Source organism: Capra hircus, chromosome 21 (assembly GCF_001704415.2).
Source record: "Capra hircus breed San Clemente chromosome 21, ASM170441v1, whole genome shotgun sequence".
In the NCBI taxonomy this organism is placed as follows: domain Eukaryota; kingdom Metazoa; phylum Chordata; class Mammalia; order Artiodactyla; family Bovidae; genus Capra; species Capra hircus.
Genome location: NC_030828.1, coordinates 6,174,985 through 6,187,114, shown reverse-complemented (window position 1 = coordinate 6,187,114; position 12,130 = coordinate 6,174,985). Strand labels below are relative to the sequence as shown.

Here is a 12,130-nt window from a genome sequence, read left to right as displayed (position 1 = left end):
TTGGAGTTTCAGCGTCAGTCTTTCCAATGAATATTCAGGACTGATTTTCTTTATGATGGACTGATTGGATCTCCTTGCAGTCCAAAGAACTCTCAAGAGTCTTCTCCAATACCACAATTCAAAAGCATCATTTCTTCAGCGCTCAGCTTTCTTTATAGTCCAACTCTCACATCCATACATGACTACTGGAAAACCCATAGCTTTAACTAGATGGGCCTTTGTTGACAAAGTAATGTCTCTGCTTTTTAATATGCCGTCTAGGTTGGTCATAGCTTTTCTTCTAAAGAGCAAGCGTCTTTTAATTTCATTGCTGCAGTCATCATTTGCAGTGATTTTGGAGCCCCCCAAAATAAAGTCTCTCACTGTGATTCCCCATCTATTTGCCATGAAGTGATGGGACCAGATGCCACGATCTTAGTTTTCTGAATGTTGAGTTTTAAACCAACTTTTTCACTCTCATCTTTTACTTTCATCTCCTATAAATTGTTATAAAGAAAAGAAAATGATATTTATAGCTATTCATGTGACAAGATTGTTCCCCAAACAGTGAAGCAGTGGGGAAAAAAAACTGCTGATGACTATCCATGCTGAAATGAATTTCCTTAGACAAGTAGTTAGGAGTGTTACAGACAAAAATCAAGATTCAGAATTTTGAATACTAAGGATAGAAATGAATTTTTTTAAGAAATCATGGATGAAACAAAGTGATTAAGCTGATTAAGTCAATTGAAAGAAAAAAGAGATAAAATAATATTAAAACAAAGGCTAAATTACAAAGTGGCCAAGGAATATATACTCAAATGAATCTTTAATATTAATTGAAGGCAGGCAGGAACAGCTAAATGAATGAAAATAAGTAATGTCAAAGGGTTTGAGAGAAAATGGTTGAAAGGGAGATAAAGAAGATCCAACTTATGTATAAAAGAAAAAGAAACCATAGAACTGATACATAATTAAAGTTTTCGTAAATAAGATTCCAAGGATTAGGTTGGAGAAGGCAATGGCTCCCTACTCCAGTACTCCTGCCTGGAAAATCCCATGGATGGAGGAGCCTGGTAGGCTGCAGTCCATGGGGTCACTAAGAGTCAGACACGACTGAGCGACTTTACGTTCACTTTTCACTTTCATGCATTGGAGAAGGAAATGGCAACCCACTCCAGTGTGTTCTTGCCTGGAGAATCCCAGGAACGAGGGAGCCTGGTGGGCTGCCGTCTATGGGGTCGCACAGAGTCGGACACGACTAAAGTGACTTAACAGTAGCAGCAAGGATTAGGTGGACCTGTGGAGGTCAACTTTGATACGTATCCTAGTGATAATAGGATTTTTTATTGGTAGTTGAATGAGCTTTATTTTTCATTCTGCTACTGACTTTATCTTTGTAAAATTGATCTGATTACAAAAGATTCATTAGTTTTCTTTTAGTTCAGGAATTTATTTGTAGCGATTTTTTGCATGGACGATCATGTCATCTGTGAATAAGGACAGTTTTATTTCCTTCTAATTTGTTTACATTTCCTTTCTATCCTCCTTTCTTTTTTTCTCTTATTTTTTTATTGGAGTGTAATTACTTTCTTTTTTTTTAATTTTTAATTTTTATTTTTACTTTATTTTACTTTACAATACTGTATTGGTTTTGCCATACATTTACATGAATCCACCACAGGTGTACACGTGTTCCCAAACATGAACCCCCTCCCACCTCCCTCCCCATAACATCTCTCTGGGTCATCACCGTGCACCAGCCCCAAGCATGCTGTATCCTGAATCGGACATAAACTGGCGATTCGATTCTTACGTGATAGTATACATGTTACAATGCCATTCTCCCAAATCATCTCACCCTCTCCCTCTCCCTCTGAATCCAAAAGTCCGTTATACACATCTGTGTCTTTTTTGCTGTCTTGCATACAGGGTCGTCATTGCCATCTTTCTAAATTCCATATATATGTGTTAGTATACTGTATTGGTGTTTTTCTTTCTGGCTTACTTCACTCTGTATAATCGGCTCCAGTTTCATCCATCTCATCAGAACTGATTCAAATGTATTCTTTTTAACGGCTGAGTAATACTCCATTGTGTATATGTACCACAGCTTTATTATCCATTCATCTGCTGATGGACATCTAGATTGTTTCCATGTCCTGGCTATTATAAACAGTGCTGCGATGAACATTGGGGTACATGTGTCTCTTTCAGTTCTGGTTTCCTCGGTGTGTATGCCCAGCAGTGGGATTGCTGGGTCATAAGGTAGTTCTATTTGCAGTTTTTTAAGGAATCTCCACACTGTTCTCCATAGTGGCTGTACTAGTTTGCATTCCCACCAACAGTGTAGGAGGGTTCCCTTTTCTCCACACCCTCTCCAGCATTTATTGCTTGCAGATTTTTGGATCGCAGCCATTCTGACTGGTTTGAAGTGGTACCTCAATGTGGGTTTGATTTGCATTTCTCTAATAATGAGTGATGTTGAGCATCTTTTCATGTGTGTGTTAGCCATCTGTATGTCTTCTTTGGAGAAATGTCTATTTAGTTCTTTGGCCCATTTTTTGATTGGGTCGTTTATTTTTCTGGAATTGAGCTGCATAAGTTGCTTGTATATTTTTGAGATTAGTTGTTTGTCAGTTGCTTCATTTGCTATTATTTTCTCCCATTCAGAAGGCTGTCTTTTCACTTTGCTTATATTTTCCTTTGTTGTGCAGAAGCTTTTAATTTTAATTAGATCCCATTTGTTTATTTTTGCTTTGTAATTGCTTTCAAATGTTGTGTTAATATCCTTTGTATAACAAAGTGAATTAGCTATATGTTTACATAGATCCACTCCCTTTTGAGACTCCCTCCCATCCCCGCCCCATCCCACCTGTCTGGGTCATCACAGAGCACCAAGCTGAGCTCCCTGTTCTATATAGCAACTTCCAACTGCTTCCCTGTTTTACAGATGGTAGTGTATATGTGTCAGTGCTACTCTCCCCATTTCATCCCACCCTTCCCTACATATCCATTCTCTTCTTTACATCTCCATAGATTTTAAGATAAAGAAAAAAATCATCAGAGCTTCTGGTATAAAACAAAAGCAAATTTGTAAGTACAGAGAATTAGACTGGCATCAAATTTTGCAAAATCAAGATACAAAGGAAGACAACAGAGCAGCATTTTCAATGAATGCAGGGGAAAGTATCTGAAGGTAGGATTTCATTTGCAATTAAGCTGTATTCAAATACAAAGATGTTTCAAGTTAATCCTACTAGAGCTCAGGTAATTCTGTACTCAAGAGCTACTATTATGTATCTAGTTATGACCAACCTAGATAGTATATTGAAAAGCAGAGACATTACTTTGCTGACTAAGGTCCGTCTAGTCAAGGCTATGGTTTTTCCTGTGGTCATGTATGGATGTGAGAGTTGGACTGTGAAGAAGGCTGAGCAGCGAAGAATTGATGCTTTTGAACTGTGGTGTTGGAGAAGACTCTTGAGATCCCTTGGACTGCAAGGAGATCCAACCAGTCCATTCTGAAGGAGATCAATCCTGGGATTTCTTTGGAAGGAATGATGCTAAAGCTGAAGCTGCAGTCCTTTGGCCACCTCATGCGAAGAGTTGACTCATTGGAAAAGACTCTGATGCTGGGAGGGATTGGGGGCAGGAGGAGGAGAGGACGACTGAGGATGAGATGGCTGGATGGCATCACTGACTCGATGGACGTGCATCTGAGTGAACTCCGGGAGTTGGTGATGGACAGGGAGGCCTGGCGTGCTGCGATTCATGGGGTCACCAAGAGTCGGACACGACTGAGCAACTGACCTGAACTGGTAGAAGATAAGCTCCATACAGCTGAGAGATGCCTGAGGAAATAAGGAAAAAGATCCTTGACCAACATTTAATATACTTAACTATAGATATAACCCTAAAGCAACAATAGGGGCAAGAGTGGAAGAATAATGTGTTATATATTATTTATTATATATTACTTTGGTTTGAACAAAACAAATAATGCAGTCGAGACATGGTAAGAAAGAAAAGGGGAAACAGGAAAGTAGAACAAGCGTACTGATAATTATACGCAGTAGGTGGAAGTTAAAAAATTTCACCAAGATTTGACATAGCAAATAGTTAGGGATTAAACATGAAAACAGAGACTAAGGGCATTTACAAAAGTTGTAACTACAAAGATAACCACTAGAACAAAAATGCTAATCCTCATTGAATTTTTCTCAAAGAAGCAAAGAAAACACATCATTTAGATGAAAATAACAGGAAATATACATAATTATAAATATTAATATTAAAGTACTAAAATATCAATGAAATCTCTATTATCAGTCACATCAATAAATGTGAATGGGCCTGTTTATTTAAAGGAAAATCACTTCCATTTAGTTCACAAGGTCCAAATATAGGCAGGAGACACAATGGAATCTTTCTTCTTTTTTTGTTTTTGATAAATGTTCTTTATTTATTTAAATTGATTTTCAAATGTTAAACCAACCTTTTTTTATTGGTATCCCCCCTTTTTTAATATAAATTTATTTATTTTAATTGGAGGCTAATTACTGTCACATGAGTGTATGCTCGTCGGTTCTGTCTCGTCCACAACAAAGATTTGGAGGGACGGACATTAAAGACCTCCGCGTGTCACAGCTTTCGGGTCTTGGACAAACCATGTTATAGCTCTTAGACAAATCAGTGTTATAACTCTATTTTATTTAGAAGATAGCAGGAGAATCCATCCTGGAAGCGAGAGGGCATGCCAACCCAAAGATGTGAAGAAAAGAGGGTGGAGGAGGGTGCCAGCTACGGGGAAGGGAGGGGGAGAGAGAGAGAGGGAGAAAGAGTACATGCACGTGGCGGGGGGGGGGGGGTGGGAGAGAGAGGGAGAGAAAGAGCACACGCGTGGGGTATGGGGGTGGGAGAGAGAGAGAAAGGACGCATGCCCATGGAGGGGAGAGAGAGAAAGAGCACAGGCACATGGAGGGGAGAGAGAGAGAAAACACTTTGGCTCCTCCTTTTATATGTTTTCTCCTCCCCCTGGGCCTGCCCTACGCAAACTGGGATTGGTCAGGAGTGCTGTTTGTTCTACCTGAGGTCTTCACTCAGGTCCTCGGAACTTCCTTTGTTCTGTTTTCGCGGGCTTTTCCCTTCCTTGTCTTTTAGCCACTGCCATTTTGAAATCCTTTTCCCTACTCTGACTAGCTAACATTTCTTTATAATATACAATATTGTATTGGTTTTGCCATACATTGACATGAATCTGCCATGGGTGTACATGTGTTCCCCATCCTGAACCCCCATCCCACCTCTCTCCCCATCCCATCCCTCTGGGTCATCCCCGTGCACCAGCCCCAAGCACGCTATATCATGCATTGAACCTGGACTGGTGATTCGTTTCACATATCATAATATATATGTTTCAATGCCATTCTCCCAAACCATCCCACCCTCACCCTCTCCCACAAAGTCCAAAAGACTGTTCTATACATCTGTGTCTCTTTTGCTGTCTCGCATATAGGGTTATTGTTACCATCTTTCTAAATTCCATATATATGTGTTATTACACTGTATTGGTGTTTTTCTTTCTGGCTTACTTCACTCTGTATAATAGCCTCCAGTTTCATCCACCCCAAATATCAGAAAGAAAGAGATGAGAAAAGGTATACCAGACAAAAGTATATGTAGAGCATTCACCAAATAGATTAAAAATTACCTACCCAACCAAAGAAACAACAGTAAATTCAATACAGGAGAATATTAAAAACATATGCTGATTACCAGGTAGTAAATCTAAAAATTGTGTTGTTGGTTTTCTTTTTTTTTTTGACATCTGAGCATGGGCTTTCTCTAGTTGTAGTGAGTGGGAGCTACAGTTGTGATGTGCAGAAAAAGAAATAAGATTTTTATTTTGTACTTTGTAAGAGTAGTAACATTTATATGAAAAAATTATGAAATTATTCAGAAGACTACCTAAGAACTATACTGTTTGACTTACACATTTGTGAGGTGTGGCTTGATGAGGAAAACAAAAAGTATTGGATCAGTTCAGTTCAGTCACTCAGTTGTGTCTGATTCTTTGCAACCCCATGGACTGCAGCACGCCAGGCTTCCCTGTCCATCACCAATTCCCAGAGCTTGCTTATCTCCATCGAGTCAGTGATACCACCCAACCATCTCATCCTCTGTCATCCCCTTCTCCTCCTGCCTTCAGTCTTTCCCAGCATCAGGGTCTTTTCTAAGGAGTCAGTTCTCCACATCAGGCGGCCAAAGTAGTGGAGCTTCACCTTCAGCATTAGTCCTTCCGATAAGTATTCAGGACTGATTTCCTTTAGGATTGACTGGTTGGGTCTCCTTGCCGTCCAAGGGACTCTCAAGAGTCTTCTCCAATACCACCGTTCAAAACAATGTCAAAGAGTATTGATAAGAGTCCCAGTTTCATAAAATGCTGACAAGATCCCTTATATGTATATATATCTAAATGTATATATGATTATATGATCTTGTACAAAAATGTGAGATGAAAAATACCAAGTTGAAAACATGCGTTAAAAGGAGGCAGGCAAAACACATTATATATACATTTATATAAAGTCATATATTTGTGTATTTGTATTTTAAGGACTTTTTAAAAAGGTTAAATAATGATAAGAGATTTTTCTTTTTTTTTAAAAGGAGAGAGAAGGAAATAGATGTGATGTGAAGAGCGTTTCACAGAGAGGGGAAATAGGCAAGTTCCTAAGATAGGGAGTAGTAGCTGGTGGTTAAGGGAAACCCACGCACTGTACACACCAGTGCAGCATAGTGTGTGAGAGGGAGAGAGAGAGAGAGATGAAATAAGGCCACATAGTTTGAAGCCAGATCGTTTATTTTGTTTCCTTAATGAGTTTGACTGTTACTTTCAGTGCAGTGAAAAACTCTATAAACTCCTACTTATACATTTTGATTTATGATTCAAATATATCAGTCTGTCAGGTATGTGGCCAATAAACTGTAGGGTGCAATAGGTAAAGCAGGAACTCTAATAAGGTGATTCTAGAAATAATTCACATGAGATACCATGTTACTTAACCTAGGGTGGTATAGTGGTGTAGATAGAAGTGGATCGATTTGGGATATGTTTTAGAGGTGGAGCTAACACAATTTACTGAAGGACTAGGTAGAGTCCTTTGTGATTGGAGAGATGAAGGATAACTCTTAGATATTTGCTTTTGTTTGAATGGATGACAGTGCCATTTGCTGAACTGGAGGAGACTGTAGAAAGAGCATATTTGTTACTTTTAAAATTATGAAGCTGGATAGCTGGATGCAATTACCTGGAAGGACTGTGAGGGTAAAGAGAAGGGATCCTTGATCTAAAGCTCACAGGCACTTCAGTGTGTAAAGGTTGAGCAGAGGAAGACGGTATAGCTCTAAAGGCTGAGAGGAAGAAGTCAGTCAAGTAAGAGGAAAACGAGGACAGTGTGGTGCCATAAACATTGGAAAAGAAAATGAAGATTGAGAATGTGGTCAAATTTGTCAAATGAGATATATGGTAAGATAAGAAAAAAAAAGTGATCATTGACTTCAGTCACGTAAATTGAAGGTCAGTGTCATGATATTGGCAAGTCTTAGCAGAATATGAGGACGGGAAGTCTGATTGCAGTAGGATGGGGAGAGAATAGGTGGTGAGAAATTAGAGGTGATAACTATAGACATTTCTTTCAAATATTTTTATTCTGAAGTAGAGCAAAGAAGGGCAAGAAGAAGGGGTGGTGACTGGAAAGGCAGTGTAAAGTCAAAGAATATGCTCGAGCATAAGTTTATGGCCTTTGATCTGACAGAGAGCAAGGAAACCATGATGAAGAAGGAGAGTGCAGCATCTGGAAAAGACTAGAAACAGAGATGTCACTAATACCAGCAGAGAAGGAAGAGTGTGGAAACGTACAGACGAAGCGGTTGGACAAATAGATTCAGTGATGGGAAGTGAGACAGTTGCTACTTGCTTCTGTTTTCTCAGTGGTTTGAAGCAGGGTGGCTCAGATGGTAAAGCATCTGCCTACAGTGCAGGAGACCCGGGTTTGATCCCCTGGGTTGGTAAGATCCCCTGGAGAAGGCAGTGGCACCCCACTCCAGTACTCTTGCCTAGAGAATCCCATGGATGGAGGAGCCTGGTGGGCTACAGTCCATGGGGTTGCAAAGAGTCGGACACGACTGAGTGACTTCACTTCACTTATCAGTGGAGAGTGGATTTGAGGGAGAGAAGATAGGAAGTATCTCCACCTGGAGAATGGGCTTTGTTGTCATTCAGTCGCTCAGTCCTGTCCCACTCTTCCTGACTCCGTGATCTGCAGCATGCCAGGCTTCCCTGTCCTTCACCATCTCCCAGAGCTTGCTCAAAGTCATGTCCATTGAGTGGATGATGCCATCCAACCATCTCATCCTCTGTCACCTCTTCTCCTCCTGCCCTCACTCTTTCCCAGCATCAGGGTCTTTTCTAATGAGTCAGATTTTCACATCAGGTGGCCAAAGTATTGTAGTTTCAGCTTTAGCATCAGTCCTTCCAATGAACACTGGGAACTGATCTCCTTTAGGATGGACTGTTTGTATCTCCTTGCAGTCCAAGGGACTCACAAGAGTCTTCTCCAACACCACAGTTCAAAAGCATCAGTTCTTTGGCACTCAGCTTTATGGTCCAGTTCTCACACCCATACATGACCACTGGAAAAACCATAGCTTTGACTAGATGGACCTTTGTTGGTAAAGTAATTTCTGTTTTTTAATATGCTGTCTAGGTTGGTCATAGCTTTTCTTCCAAGTGTTGCAGGAAGAGGGACCCCTTCCAGGGCCCGAAACTGGGCTCTTGTCTAACACTCGGAAATGAATTGTCCGAGGAGACACATGTGCTGACAAAACAAGAGATTTTATTGGGAAAGGGCACCTGGGTGGAGAGCAGTAGGGTAAAGGAACCCGGGAGAACTACTCTGCCGCGGGGCTTGCAGTCTCGGGTTTTATGGTGATGGGATTAATTTCTGGGTGGTCTTTGACCAGTCATTCTAATTCAGAGTCTTTCCTGGTGGCGCACACATTGCTCAGCCAAGATGGATGCTAGCGAGAGGGATTCTGGGAAGTGGACGGACACGCAGTGTCTCCCTTAGACCTTTCCCAAACTCTTCCGGTTGGTGGTGGTTTATTAGTTCCATATTCCTTATCAGGATCTCCTGTCATAAAACAACTCGTGCAAATGGTTACTATGGTGCCTGGCCAGGGTGGGCGGTTTCAGTCAGTGTGCTTCCCCTAACACAAGGAGCATGCGTCTTTTAATTTCATGGCTGCAGTCACCATCTGCAGTAATTTTGGAGCCTAAGAAAATAAAGACTGCCACTGTTTCCATTGTTTCCCCATCTATTTGCCATGAAGTGATGGAACTGGATGCCATGATCTTAGTTTTCTGAATGTTGAGTTTTAAGCCAACTTTTTCACTCTCCTCTTTCAGTTTCATCAGGAGGCTCTTTTGTTCCTCTTTGCTTTCTATAAGGGAGCTGTTATCTGCATATCTGAGGTTATTGATATTTCTCCATGTGTAGAGTACATCTTGTGCAGTGCTGGGCTGGATGAAGCACAAGTCGGAATCAAGATTGTTGGGAATAAGGAGTTCATGACCTGAGCCCCCGTGAGCTCCCAGTCTTGTTTTTGCTAACTGTGTAGAGCTTCTCCATCTTTGGCTGCAAAGAATATAATCAATCTGATTTCGTTATTGACCATCTGGTGATGTCCATGTGTAGAGTCTTCTCTTGTGTTGTTGGATGAGGGTGTTCACTATGACCAGTGCTTTCTCTTGATAAATTGTTAGCCTTTGCCCTGCTTTGTTTTGTACTCCAACCCCAAATTTGCCTGTTACTCCAGGTTTCTCTTGACTTCCTGCTTTTGCATTCCAGTCCCCTGTGATGAAAAGGACATCTTTTGGGGGTGTTAGTTCTAGATGGTCTTGTAGGTCATCATAGAGCCATTCAACTTCAGCTTCTTCAGTATTAGTGGTTGGGGCATAGACTTGAATTGCTGTGATATTGAATGGTTTTCCTTGGAAACAGACATCATTCTGTCATTTTTTGAGATTTCACCCAAGTACTGCATTTTGGACTCTTTTGTTGACTATGATGGCTACTCCGTTTCTTCTAAGGGATTCTTGCCTATAGTAGTAGATATAATGATCATCTGAATTAAATTCACCCATTCTGGTCCATAAAATTCACTGATTCCTAAAATGTTGATACTCACTTTTACCATCTCCTGTTTGACCACTTCCAATTTACCTTGATTCGTGGACCTAATATTCCAGGTTCCTATGCAATGTGCTTTACAACATTGAACTTTACTTTTACCACCAGACACATCCACAACTGGGTGTTGTCTCCACTTTGACTCAGACTCTGTTCCTTCTGGAACTATTTCTTTGCTCTTCTCCAGTAGCATATTGGTCACCTGTCAATGTGGGTAGTTCGTCTTTCAGTGTTATATCTTTTTGACTTTTCATACTGTTCTTGGGGTTCTCAAGGCAAGAATGCTGTAGTGGTTTGCCATCCCCTTCTCCAGTGGACCACATTTTGGCAGAGCTCTTCACTCTTAGCCATGCGTCTTGGGTGGCCCTATACTGCATGGCTCATACTTTCATTGAGTTAGACAAGACTGTGATCCATGTGATCAGTTTGATTAGTTTTCTGTGATTGATTCTATCTGCTGCGAGGTCAGGTGCACTCTGTATAACAGTTCTGGTTGCCAGTGACATGCTGGCATAAGTCCTTTTGAAGGAGGTGGACATTATGCCATTATCCCTACCATGGTTTGGCCTGAGGCCAAACTACAGGGAGGGAACACAGCCCCACTCATCAGCAGAAAATTGGATTAAAGATTTACTCAACATGGCCCCGCCCATCAGAGCAAGATCCAGTTTGCACAATAGCCAGTACCTCCCATCAGGAAGCTTCCACAAGCCTCTTATCCTTATGTATCAGAATGGGCTACTGGGACAAATAAGCTAAGTTATAATGTCAGGCAATGTTAAGTGTTAGTTCAGATGTATGGTCATCAGTTTAGAAAAACAAGGGGGATGTGGACTTGAGTGTGCATGCACATTTATGTTCCCAGTAATTGTCAGCCACTTGCATAAAGATAAAGGAATAAATGGGCAAAGAGTTGGACACCACTGAGAGACTTTGACTCACTCACTCAGAAAGAGATATGACACTTATCAGTGCATGGGGATGAATGACTTCGAGGTCCCCACAAGGAGAGTTTGAAAAGTGAAAGTCTCTCAGTTGTGTCCGACTTTTGTGACCCCATGGACTATACAGTCCATGAAATTCTCTAGGCCAGAACACTGGAGTGGGTAGCCTCTCCCTTTTCCGGGAATCTTCCCAACCCAGGGGTTAAACCCAGGTCTCCATCACTGCAAATAGATTGAGCTTCAAAACATTGGGGGTTTTTAGAGAAGAAAGGAAAATGGAGGAGAGAATGGGAAGGAAAAGAGGACATATCTTCCAGACCCTTGAGTACAGGACATGTAGTATTTGAAAAAAAACAAATTAGTCTCTATTTGAGAGGGCTTCAGGTGAGAGGTTTCAGTTAGAGAAATTTTCAAGGAAGACTTTGAGGACATTGCGGAATTTGCTGATCTAGACTGTGAATTTTCATGGGTGAAATAGAAGGGATTGGAAAGGAGAGGAAGGATAATTTAGATTAGCGGATGTATTTTGTTGTTTAGGGATTAAAGTCTGAGTGATGAGTAATTCCCTGATGGCTCAGCAGGTAAATAATCCAGTGCAGTGCAGGAGATACAGGAGATGCGGTTCGATTCCTGGGTCGGGAAGATCCTCAGGAGAAAGGGAATGGAGCCACTCCAATATTCTTGCCCAAAAAATCCCTAGACAGAGGTGCCTGGCAGGCTACAGTCCATGGGGTTGCAAACAGTTGGACAGGAGCAACTCAGCACACACACACACGATGGACTACTTGAGGCAGGACTTGGACTTTCTAATGCCTTTTGAAGCTGGGTGGTAAGAGGCCACTAGTTAGTTGTTTCCTTCTCTGGTTCTTTGCCCAGAGTCACAACCAAGGATAAAGGAAACCTCCTCAGGAGACTACTCTGTCAGGCCCTTGGAGGTGCAAAATATATGTA

The 12,130-nt window shown here is 41.2% G+C and overlaps 1 protein-coding gene across 10 annotated transcripts in view; it reads left to right on the top strand.

The window, feature by feature from the left end:
- Nucleotides 1-12,130, top strand: part of MEF2A (myocyte enhancer factor 2A) — a 186,407-nt gene that overhangs the window by 100,133 nt on the left and 74,144 nt on the right.